Source organism: Megalobrama amblycephala, linkage group LG19, assembly GCF_018812025.1.
Source record: "Megalobrama amblycephala isolate DHTTF-2021 linkage group LG19, ASM1881202v1, whole genome shotgun sequence".
In the NCBI taxonomy this organism is placed as follows: Eukaryota; Metazoa; Chordata; class Actinopteri; order Cypriniformes; family Xenocyprididae; genus Megalobrama; species Megalobrama amblycephala.
The window spans coordinates 6,803,930-6,816,057 of NC_063062.1; the positions used below are offsets into that span (position 1 = coordinate 6,803,930).

The following is a 12,128-nucleotide window of genomic DNA, read 5'->3' on the forward strand; positions in this document are numbered from 1 at the left end:
TCAGTACATGGAAATGACATACAGTGAGTCTCAAACTCCATTGTTTCCTCCTTCTTATATAAATCTCATTTGTTAAAAGACCTAAAAGGCGATCTCAACTAACACCGACTGTTAGAAGTCGGGGTGTAGCCCCAATATTTGCATATGCCAGCCCATGTTCCCAACATTATGAAATTTTAGAAAAAGGAAAACAAACGCACTTGTATTACACCGACTCTTATTCCTTACGGTCTGAATGTTAAATTCGATCTAAGCTGTTTTCTATAAGTTTTCTTCTCTTTTATTGTTGGTGATGGGGTGTATTTATTCTTGTCATGTATGTTGGACAGTTTCCCAATATTTGCATATGCCAGCCCATGTTCCCAACATTATGAAAGACATTAGACAAGGGCAGCCAGTAATGTCTGGATCTGCACAGGTGAATCAACAGACTAGGTAAGCAAGCAAGAACAATAGCGAAAAATGGCAGATGGAGCAATAATAACTGACCATGATCCATGATATCATGATATTTTTTGTGATATTTGTAAATTGTCTTTCTAAATGTTTCGTTAGCATGTTGCTAATGTACTGTTAAATGTGGTTAAAGTTACCATCGTTTCTTACTGTATTCACGGAGACAAGAGCCGTCGCTCTTTTCAATATTAAACACTTGCAGTCTCTATAATGCATAAACACAACTTCATTATTTATAAATCTCTCCAACAGTGTAGCATTAGCCGTTAGCCACGGAGCACAGCCTCAAATTCATTCAGAATCAATGTAAACAATATAACAGTATAAAATACTCACATAATCCGACGCATGCATGCCGCATGCATGACGAACACTTTGTAAAGATCCATTTGAGGGTTATATTAGCTGTGTAAACTTTGTTTATGCACTGTTCAAGGCAAGCGCGAGCTCCGTGGGCGTGAGCACGAGAATTAAAGGGCCAGTAGCCCTGAATCGGCTCATTTATAATAATGCCCCAAAATAGGCAGTTAAAAAAATGAATTAAAAAAAATCTATGGGGTATTTTGAGCTGAAACTTCACAGACACATTCAGGGGACACCTTAGACTTATATTACATCTTTTTAAAAAAAGTTCTAGGGCACCTTTAAACAAACAATAGCACAGAATTATGCCAACATTCCCATTTTGTCGGGTATCCTCATAAGAGCAGTTTTAAATGAGTTAAATAATGTCTTAAATGAACTTAAAGAGTTGTGAGACAATGAGATGCGTGTTAGATCTGTGTCATGTTCGGTAGCGCCGGCAGGTCTTAAAGTCACAGCAGCCTAATAAACCAGTTGAAAAAAACCTCAAAAACTGACAGTGTGATCGTGGCCAATGTGAAAGCAAGCAAGGGGTTTCAGATGACCCCACAGAACTGTAGTCTGTTAGTAGCAACGCGGCCCTTGGGGGAAAAAAACAGGGAGGTGGGCTTAATGCTTTGTGAGCCGCTCATTCAGCAATGTCTCTACACCTTACACAAGGTGGAAAAATGATGCTGACCTTTTCTAGACAGACAAAAAATACAAACCGAAAGAGTGCATGCTTCCAACCTCGAAGCTAAAGACTGAAGCATGACGATCTCAAAGATGTGGGCATCTTTTTCAAGAGAAAGCACAAAGGGGTATAAATCATTTCCCCAAGCATTCAGCCTCAATTCTTCAGCATCTTCAAATCCCATTTGATTTTAAATTTAATTTCTCATTGCTTCATCCATACAAAATACAGAGGGAAGGAGCAAGTGTCTCCAGCTGGTTCACTTGAGGTAAAACTATAATGACAGATTTAAAACTGTTTCTTGGGGCAGAAGGGCTCTGACTTATCTCTGGAGATATGAAATGACAGTTTGCAGTGATTGGACATGCAGTTCACTCAATCAGGCTTTTTGCCCCACATCAAGCCTTTACACGCTTTCCTTAATGTGCACTACTTCGACACCAAAACCCCTTTTCAGTAAGGTGAACATCTTTTGATTTCATTCTATACCTGTTTGATGTTTTCCCTTCATCTGTGTTTTCCATTTCCTTGAATAAACCAAACTGTAATGCAATCTTTTTTTATCTCTTGAAAGTACTTTAGTCCCTGACACTTATAGTTTGAAATGCCATTATAGCAAAAATATAAATCACAATATTATTATTCAAACTGAACCTTTACATAACTGCCATGCGATTACTGCCATTGCATGCAGATATTGCATTTTTCAGCTTAAAATTTCAGAACTCGCAACCAAATTTTCAGCTTGTCAATTTATGTAGTTTGTCACGTCACTGATATACAAATGGCACAATGAAAGCACTACACACATTATTTGTTTAGCTTTAAACCTCTCTCAGATTGACAAATGACAGAAAACAGCATTTCTTTTTTAAATAAAACTGTAAATAAATAACTTGAAGTGGGGGAAAAAAAGACAGAGTTTGTGCCATGTATTCTACAAACCCTCCAGGTTTAGCAGTCCTCAGGTTTTAAGTTATAAATCATCTCTGTTTTTCTCTGAAGAACCACCGTCCAGTGTTCAAACACTAAACACATTAACATTCAAATCATATGCAGTGCTTTCCTGCACTGTGGACTGATGCAAGAGAAATAAAGCCTCTGTAAAGGTAAAGTTTGTAATATCTGCTACTTGCAAATATAAAAGCTGTTTTCAAGTAGGCCAGTCTGCCATTGGACGACGGACATTATTTCAAATAATTTGACAACTAAATACCAACACTGACCAGTCATAATAAAGCATTTCAGAGATTTGGACAATATTTTTTTAAAGAATATTATGTTCTATTCAGATTAACTTTGTGCTTGGGGTCCCAGAGAACCAATTATAATAACCATTATATATACATTTTATAATTATTAAAAATATTAATTATCAATAGTTACATGATTAATCATACTAATTAATAATATAACACATTGCATACATTTATTATAATAATCATAACAACATTATAATATTTTGAAATACTGTTCCTTAAAATGCCCCTATTATGCTTTTTCAAATATTACCTTTCATGCAATGTGTTAATGTAGCTGTCTGTGAATGTAAACGATTTGCAAAGTTGTGAAGTGCAGTTATTGTCTCTCAAAAGAAAGAATCGACTCTGAACCCTTTAAACGAATGGTTAGGAATTCAAATCCCACTTCCGTGACGGCTACACGTCACTGGGTAACACATTTGCCTAATACGCGTCTACAGTCTTCATTGGCTGCCCGCGAACAGCTACTTTGACCCGCCTTCAAACGCTGTAGCTGGTTCATGTTGTCTTACTGAAATACTTCTGCAAATTATCTGTGGCTCACTATTACCTAAAATTGTGTCCATTCATGCAGATTGTCTGTTGTTCTTACAACTCTGAGTAATGATAAAGGATGGAGCAAGATTTGTTTTACAAACTTTAATGTTACATCAGTCGTGCTCGTGGTTGGATTTTTAGTGTCGCCATTGTTACTGTCTTCACAGTGTGTACAATCGCTGAGCTCCGGAAGCCTGTTATGGTGATGGGAGTTTCGCTTCCAACAGGCGCTGTAAGCGGCAGACCAAGTCATAACATAATGTGCCACCTGGCCAATCAGAGCAGAGTAGGATCAAGGAAAGGAGGTGTTAGAGAGACTGAAGCATCAGATGAGTCGTTTGAGAATCACTGAAAAATGTGATGTGCAATGCATATTATGAGAAAATTAAAGTGTTTTTTGACCTTTGATGCATGTAAACATCTTATAGGAGACCTACAAAAAATTAAGAACCTTTAAAATAGCATAATAGGGGCACTTTAAATCATTTTAATAATTTAATCTGACCTAGTGAAAGCCCATTTAATTTTGTTTTTGTATTTTTTTTTTTTTTTTTTACAATCATGTCAAATTAGGAAAAGTCATTAAGTAATGTGCTGCAATAGTTTTTAACCTACATTATCACCTCTCAGATCCCAGTTAGAACATATATGTTTATTTCATTACTTTGAAAAAAAAAAAAAATGTTAATTAAAAGTTAATTAACATAAATTAAAGTGCTAATTTATACATATCATAAAAAATACACACATCACCTTTACAACTAAGGGCATGGTGTCTGAGTCACCCAAAATAGCACTCGGCCTGTGATTCATACACTGAGAGAGAGAACTGGAACTGCTGGAGAGAATACCTGTGTATGACAAGCGAGTCAATCCTTCTGACAGACGGAGAGATTTTCTGTTCTTTTTCTGTTCTTTCCCTGAGGAACAACAGGCTTTAATCTGTTCTGTCAGTGACCTTGCTAGACAAAAAACAAAAAGCACATACACCAAAAACCAACAAATAGTCTCCTTGGTAAAAACAAACACACACATATACACAGACACACAGCGTGTTGTGTTGACGGAAAAACGGAAATAGAGGTGAAGGAGAGGGACATGGAAAAAAGAGTGATGGAAGATCAGATCGTTCCTCCGCAGTGGCAAAAATGAAAGCCAACAAACTGCGGCAGATTCATCCATCTCTAGATCACCTCATGTGTTAACCTGACTTCACCCCACACACACAGAGAGGGGAAGATAAGACTCCAGAGAGGATGTGGGATGAGAGCCAAGGAATTGAAGAAGGAAACTGCAATGTCAGGTCTGCAGAGATCCCAGGATGGGCTAAAACTTGCATTAAATAGCTTATTAATTAAGGAAGAAAACATAAACACCAGAGTCTTTAATTTACCTGTCAAAGGGATCCTTCACCTTCTTATTCACAGGTCTCAATTCGATCAGCTGCTCCTATGAAAAAAAAAAAAAAGAAAAAGCAATGAAGGGAAAATCAGATGGAGTTCAGCTAAATGATTTTGAATTGATCTCTCATAGATTGATTACAGTGTGTACAAGTAGATTCAGGGGTGACGCTGGACACAAATGACTCCCGGGGCTATGCGTATTAGTGTCACATTACAATGCAAATGTAATTCAAATCGTTACATTTTCAGCTAAAATGTATTTATTTATTAATAGCTAAAATTAATTGACATGATTTTTATTTTAGCTTTTATCACGCTTAATCAGAACAGACAATAACATAAAATTAAACACAATAAAGGGGGAAAAATGGTTGTGGCTTCTTGGTATTCAAAGGTTATTTTATTGAAAATAGCAATATATTCTATTTACACTAAGTGACAATAGCAGCATTTTCTTAGCGATATGCTATTTTCACTAGGTGAAAATAGGGATAGATTCTATTTACACAATGTAAAAGTATAATTTCTTTGCAATAAGAGTAAATAGTAAACCTGCTATCTATACTTTACATTGGCAGATACTATTTGCACCTCAGTATTTTTGTACATCAACAGGATGCAATAATATCAGGGTGTAAATGATTATATTTATTAAAATTATTAAATGGATGCTGCCTTATTGGGAGATTAAAATTCCTCCCTAAACCTAACCCTACCCAATAAACACTTTTAATATTATTAAACACTCGTTCGCAGTTTATTTCAACTTTTTTTTAAATTAAAAATAAATGCGAGCTCAGCAAAAGGCGGATACGAAACCGCGTTGATCGTGTTAAAAGCCAAGTCTGCAAGCCTTACTTACGACTGCTGCGCCACTGAAGACACTGAACTCTTTGTGTCTTTTTTAAAACTTGAGTGGCCCAACCAGACATTGGTGGGCAGAGTTAGTGTAAATAGCGTTTGCCAACAAGGGACGCAATTTGCACTTAGTGTAAATAGAAACTCCGTATTTTATTTTATTTATTTTTTAATAGTAAAATTGTAGCTCTATTCCAGGAGATATACTTTTTATCTATGTTCATATAGTTTAACTGGAGTGCAATTATGTGATTTGATACATTTTAGCTGGCAAAGGTGCTTTTTAAATGGGCAGACAGACACATAAGTATAAGACAAAGTATAAGCAATAAAATGAAATAAAATAAACTAAATAAAATAAAAAACATTGAGTTTTATTGTTCTTGAATAATATGTATTTTTATATTTTTATAATTTTCAACCAGACTGTGGACATGTGGTGCTGCCTCTGTATTTGGTCAGCATAAGGCATCTTAGAAGACACCATAATTCTGCTGCCTATCGTCTGCAACAGCATTTGTTGTTGAGAGCATGATGACTTCAGACAGCTCACTAAAGTTTAAAACAGAAACTGCGCCATTTTGCTTCAACTTTTTCCTCTTTGTATTTATAAGCACGTCTGCTTTTGAGTACCTGTCGTAGCTGCTGTGGTCCTTTTCTCTGTGCAGACTAAAAAAGTAAAATGTTATCAGTCCAGCCAACATTCATATGAGCAACATTGCTGGAAAGCCACAATTGATAAACAGTCACCACACCGCACACACATGCACACCTGTAATTCCATTACTAAGACTTCGGTATTATTACATCAGAATCACATAATCTCCCACTCTCAGGCGCACCACCTGGGACAACCTATGTGGCCGTCTTCGAAAAATTGATTCAAGGAAAAATATCACATTTGACATGATGCTATTTTCGAGATTGTGGTGTAATGAAGCAATGTCCTCGCTCCAGGATCATGTGTATTAATCCATCCAATATCACTCAAAGAGCAATTAGGCTACAGGTGAGTGAAACAGCCATTTAAAAGTCACTTAATAAAACCGAAAATAGGAGAGTTTAATGAGTGAGGCGTTTCTCTAATGGACACTCTGATATAATGAAATGTGTAAGTAATGACATTCTCTGGTGCAGGTTAAAAGCTAGTGTTCTAAATCGAATGGGAACACGGATTCTTCCCAGGATCAGCAGTGGGTTAATCTATGATGGACACATCCTCACTCTGTAAGGAATATACAACAATCAGGCATAACATTATGACCACTGACAGGTGAGTGAATAACACTGATTATCTCTTCATCAAGGCACCTGTTAGTGGGTGGGATATATTAGGCAGCAAGTGAACATTTTGTCCTCAAAGTTGATGTGTTAGAAGCAGGAAAAATGGGCAAGTGTAAGGATTTGAGCGAGTTTGACAAGGGCCAAATTGTGATGGCTACACAACTGGGTCAGAGCATCTCCAAAACTGCAGCTTTTGTGAGGTGTTCCCAGTCTGCAGTGGTCAGTATCTATCAAAAGTGGCCAAGGAAGGAACAGTGATGAACCAGCGACAGGGTCATGGGCGGCCAAGGCTAACTGATGCAAGTGGGGAGCGAAGGCTGGCTTGTGTGGTACGATCCAACAGACGAGCTACTGTAGCTCAAATTGCTCAAGAAGTTAATGCTGATTTCGATGGAAAGGTGTCAGAATACACAGTGCATCACAGTTTGTTGCGTATGGGGCTGCATAACCACAGATCAGCCAGGGTGCTTATGCTGACATCTGTCCACTGCTGAAAGCGCCAACAGTGGACACGTGAGCATCAGAATTGGACCACGGAGCAGTGGAAGAAGGTGGCCTGGTCTGTTGAATCATGTTTTCTTTTACATCACGTGGATGGCCCGGTCCGTGTGCGTCGCTTACCTGGGGAACACATGGCACCAGGATGCACTATGAGAAGAAGGCAAGCCGGTGGAGGCAATGTGATGCTTTGGGCAATGTTCTGCTGGGAAACCTTGGGTCCTGCCATCCATGTGGATGTTACTTTGACACGTACCACCTACCTAAGCATTGTTGCAGACCATGTACACCCTTGGTATTCTCTGGTGGCTGTGGCCTCTTTCAGCAGGATAATGCGCCCTGCCACAAAGCAAAAATGGTTCAGGAATGGTTTGAGGAGCACAACAACAAGTTTGAGGTGTTGACTTGGCCTCCAAATTCCCCAGATCTCAATCCAATCGAGCATCTGTGGGATGTGCTGAACAAACAAGTGCAATCCATGGAGGCTCCACCTCACGACTTACAGGACTTAAATGATCTGCTGCTAACATATGTGGCCAGATACCACAGCACACCTTCAGGGGTCTAGTGGAGTCCATGCCTCGACGGGACAGGGCTGTTTTGGCAGCAAAAGGGGGACAACACAATATTAGGAAGGTGGTCATAATGTTAGGCCTGATCGGTGTATGTCAGTCACAGCAGCTATAAATGATGGATCTTTTCTAAATACATTGTCACGTGACAATTTTTTTTGCATGTTTGCTAGATTAATAGGCTGACACTCAGACACATCTTACCCCACCCTCCCCTACACATAAAAGCCACACAGCTTATTTGTTCAGCAATGGCAACCTGAGCATTCAAATTAATCAAAGCCCAAATGGTCTAACGTTCAGAATAAATGATGCTTGTTTATAAATCAAATGTTGTGATGACACAAACTTTCATTAATTTAATTGTGTGCCAAATGGCACTTCAATGCCTCCAGTCAGAGGGCATAGTCACTTAATGGAAAGCTATTAGTGTTCCAGCCTGGCTAAATGACTCAAGAAAAAAAAAAAAAAAAATCAATTTTGTTTCTTTCTTTAAAAGCTTTAAGCATATCTTTTTTAAGCTTGCATCACAGTCTTTAGTTCAGTCAAAAGTTAGTCAGACGCAAACAGCATACTAATGCAAGGACTTGGATGTTTTAAAAGCAACTTGGCAAACTTTGTCGCTAAAATGTGGCACAAATCTGTGCTAAGTCTAAGTCTAAATCAGAGAAACGTTTTTATAGCTGCTGTGTCTTTATAGCCCTGCAGTAACCCTGTGTGGCACTTCAAAATTGTAGTTTTACAACCTCCCCATCCTCCAGTTTAAACCATACAGTTATTAAGCCTGGTGGGTGATATTGTTAACTTCATGTGACAAATAAACACAGTACATTTTTCGAAAACTCAAGGGTCAGATAAAGCTTTACTCCTATGAAGAAACCAAATTAAGTAAGAATAAACTGTATTTAGAATATTATTGATTATTTGAGGTAGTAGGCACAATACAAAGTGTAGCATGAAAAAGTACCATGCTAACCTTACTAGAACCATATAGGAGACTCATTCGGAACATTCTACATAAGCATTGTTCCCAGAACACATTTTATAATTTGGCGAATTAGTATAAATATCATTCTTTTGTTTTTTTCCTGGAGGGTCAGGTTTAGGGCTGGACTTTCGTGGTGTAATTTTACCTAGAAATCAGAAGTTTTTGTAGAAGTCAGATTGTACAAATTTATATAAATGCATAACTCTTCAACATGAAGTGCACTGGAGACTAGTGTTGTCAAAAGTACAGACCGCGAAACCAAGTCGGTACTGAAATTTTAAAAATGTGATGCTTTGAGAGCTGTTGAGTGGATTCGCAAACACATCTGACTGGCCTTTATGTTCATGCGTCCATCAGATACAGTGGGTACGGAAAGTATTCAGACCCCCTTAAGTTTTTCTCTCTTTGTTATATTGCAGCCATTTGCTAAAATCATTTAAGTTCATTTTTTTCCTCAATGTACACACAGCACCCCATATTGACAGAAAATCACAGAATTGTTGACATTTTTGCAGATTTATTAAAAAAGAAAAACTGAAATATCACATGGCCCTAAGTATTCAGACCCTTTGCTGTGACTCATATATTTAACTCAGGTGCTGTCCATTTCTTCTGATCATCCTTGAGATGGTTCTACACCTTCATTTGAGTCCAGCTGTGTTTGATTATACTGATTGGACTTGATTAGGAAAGCCATACACACCTGTCTATATAAGAACTTACAGCTCACAGTGCATGTCAGAGCAAATGAGAATCATGAGGTCAAAGGAACTGCCTGAAGAGGTCAGAGACAGAATTGTGGCAAGGCACAGATCTGGCCAAGGTTACAAAAAAGTTTCTGCTGCACTTAAGGTTCCTAAGAGCACAGTGGCCTCCATAATCCTTAAATGGAAGACGTTTGGGACGACCAGAACCCTTCCTAAAGCTGGCCGTCCGGCCAAACTGAGCTATCAGGGGAGAAGAGCCTTGGTGAGAGAGGTAAAGAAGAACCCAAAGATTACTGTGGCTGAGCTCCAGAGATGCAGTCGGGAGATGGGAGAAAGTTGTAGAAAGTCAACCATCACTGCAGCCCTCCACCAGTCGGGGCTTTATGGCAGAGTGGCCCGACGGAAGCCTCTCCTCAGTGCAAGACACATGAAAGCCTGCATGGAGTTTGCTAAAAAACACCTGAAGGACTCCAAGATGGTGAGAAATAAGATTCTCTGGTCTGATGAGACCAAGATAGAACTTTTTGGCCTTAATTCTAAGCGGTATGTGTGGAGAAAACTAGGCACTGCTCATCACCTGTCCAATACAGTCCCAACAGTGAAGCATGGTGGTGGCAGCATCATGCTGTGGGGGTGTTTTTCAGCTGCAGGGACAGGACGACTGGTTGCAATCGAGGGAAATATGAATGCGGCCAAGTACGGCCCAGTACGAATGCGGCCAATTATGGCGCAGTTCGGCCCAGTCAGACAACAAGACAATGACCCTAAGCACACAGCTGAAATAACGAAGGAGTGGCTTCACAACAACTCCGTGACTGTTCTTGAATGGCCCAGCCAGAGCCCTGACTTAAACCCAATTGAGCATCTCTGGAGAGACCTAAAAATGGCTGTTCACCAACGTTTACCATCCAACCTGACAGAACTGGAGAGGATCCCCAAATCCAGGTGTGAAAAACTTGTTGCATCTTTCCCAAAAAGACTCATGGCTGTATTAGATCAAAAGGGTGCTTCTACTAAATACTGAGCAAAGGGTCTGAATACTTAGGACCATGTGATATTTCAGTTTTTCTTTTTTAATAAATCTGCAAAAATGTCAACAATTCTGTGTTTTTCTGTCAATATGGGGTGCTGTGTGTACATTAATGAGGAAAAAAAAATGAACTTAAATGATTTTAGCAAATGGCTGCAATATAACAAAGAGTGAAACATTTAACGGGGTCACACGGAATGCTTTCAAACGCCCCTGAGTGTATCTGTGTAAGCACTTGGTGAAGAGCATCACTGATGTCTATTTACAACATGTTTTTGATGAGTTGATCATTGTAGCCAATCACAGACATATCCGATGAGCGTGTGAACACAATGGAGAATCAGAGGTGTTTACGAATCCGTTCAAAAGCGCTCAAAGCATCACATTTTTAAAATTTCAGTACCGACTTGGTATCATGGTCAGTACTTTTGACAAAACTATTGGAGACTCAATGCCTATTGACTTCACAGCATCTGTAGTAAAAATAAATGTTTCACAAGGTGTATTGTTGTATTATTGGCCTGTGACAGTATCAATGCACAATACATCTACTGTCCTTTATCTTCCCAAGAACACCTCATTTTATGTGGCTCTTTCTCTTGATCACACCATTGTCATCCTATACACGACCAGACAAACATCAATCCATATCCAACTGAAAACGAGTCCCCCGCCACTAACTTATATACACTTGCAAGGATATGTGAAGCACCAAAATCTACAAACATCTACAAACAAACAGCCAGAGCTTTATTGCCTTTACAAAGACGTCAAGGTTATGGTGTGTGTGATTTAGAGTGTTCCTTGCCTGTATAATGATATCCGTGAGGTACAGTGCTTTACATTTGGTTGAAGCCTTCACCATTTGAGGCTAGATAAATTTTAAAGGTGCTGCTTTGCCCTCTGTGTGGTCTACCACCATAAAAACATTAGTTATAAAAATATAAGACTATTTATCAGCAGCAGGCCAGGCAGCAGCGGCATGCCAAAGAATTCCAAAAGGTGAGAAGAAAGGACATCCGTTTAAATGTCGTAAACCCTGAGGTGAAAGGAACTTCAGAGTGAGATTAAATGAAGAAAACGCTTCAAGTATTTGCTGATGAAAAAAATGCTTTTTTTGGTACTGTGCATGTATTTAAATTCAAATTTTACTCTTGAATAAAAAGGCTGAGGAGGACAATTACCCTTTCCATTTCACGGATGTGGTAATTGTTGTTTCTTGACAATAGGTCTTTGAGATTATAGCGCAATAGAAATGTTCCGAGGCCCGCGGCCATTGAGTGGATAAAGTAAATAAAAAAAAGGCAGGTCTTCAAGTATAAATAGAACAAATAAATAAATAAATAAATCCTCCTCCAATCACAGTGCAACGATGTCTCACTTCCCTGTGCATTAGTAGTCCGATTAGGGAGCAAATCCTGCCTGTCAGCTACAGATGATAACGTCGTTTCAACTTTAATGTCATAACACAGCTAATCCTCTTTGACGCAGATCAGC

At 38.8% G+C, this 12,128-nt stretch overlaps 1 protein-coding gene across 4 annotated transcripts in view; it reads right to left on the reverse strand.

Annotated features, from left to right (window-relative positions):
• tspan9a (tetraspanin 9a) overlaps nt 1–12,128 on the reverse strand; it is a 264,441-nt gene that overhangs the window by 157,691 nt on the left and 94,622 nt on the right. For 3 of the 4 annotated variants that reach the window (XM_048169301.1, XM_048169304.1, XM_048169303.1), the window contains one exon: nt 4,685–4,740. The gene's annotated coding sequence lies outside the window, so the exon portion shown is untranslated. Of the gene's footprint in view, nt 1–4,142; nt 4,212–4,684; nt 4,741–12,128 lie in introns of all 4 variants that reach the window. The other variant, XM_048169302.1, reaches the window with a different exon arrangement.